This window comes from Buceros rhinoceros, unplaced genomic scaffold (assembly GCF_000710305.1).
Source record: "Buceros rhinoceros silvestris isolate BGI_N320 unplaced genomic scaffold, ASM71030v1 scaffold28779, whole genome shotgun sequence".
NCBI lineage: Eukaryota > Metazoa > Chordata > Aves > Bucerotiformes > Bucerotidae > Buceros > Buceros rhinoceros.
Genome location: NW_010433709.1, coordinates 4,373 through 4,841, shown reverse-complemented (window position 1 = coordinate 4,841; position 469 = coordinate 4,373). Strand labels below are relative to the sequence as shown.

General features: G+C 59.3%; 1 protein-coding gene across 1 annotated transcript in view; it reads left to right on the top strand.

Annotated features, from left to right (window-relative positions):
* The window catches only part of ADAR (adenosine deaminase, RNA-specific), an 11,059-nt gene that overhangs the window by 7,199 nt on the left and 3,391 nt on the right, over nucleotides 1–469 (top strand). The window lies entirely within an intron of this gene.

Here is a 469-nt window from a genome sequence, read left to right as displayed (position 1 = left end):
GGGTTGCTGTGTAGCCCAGGGGCTTCCCGCCTCCCGGCTGCCTCACCTGCCAGTCTCGTCCTTGGTGGCTGTTGTGGCAACGCAGAGCCTGACAGAGATGGAACAGTGAGCTCCACCTCTCCGTGCAAAATAAGCCCCTGCACAGGCTCTGCTTGAGGAGCCTCAGTGAAGCCCTGTGCTGGAGACCTCAAGATTGTTCCCTGTGCCCGGACAGAAGCAGCTGTCAAAGACCCAGTGGCTGTAAACAGATCGTGGCCTGGTGCTAATAATACCCCTGGCTGCCTGTGGGGCTGTTCGCTCTTAATGCAAACTTGGTGCTGACTAAAGGCCCTCGGCTGGCGACCTTGAAGTCTTCTTCACGCTCGGATCAGACACCCGCAAGCAGCAGCCAGCTCCTTCCCCTCTCCTGCCAGTGCTTCTCCCCTGGCACTCCCCTGGCAGCGCTCGTTTTGTATTGGCGTCCTCTGTG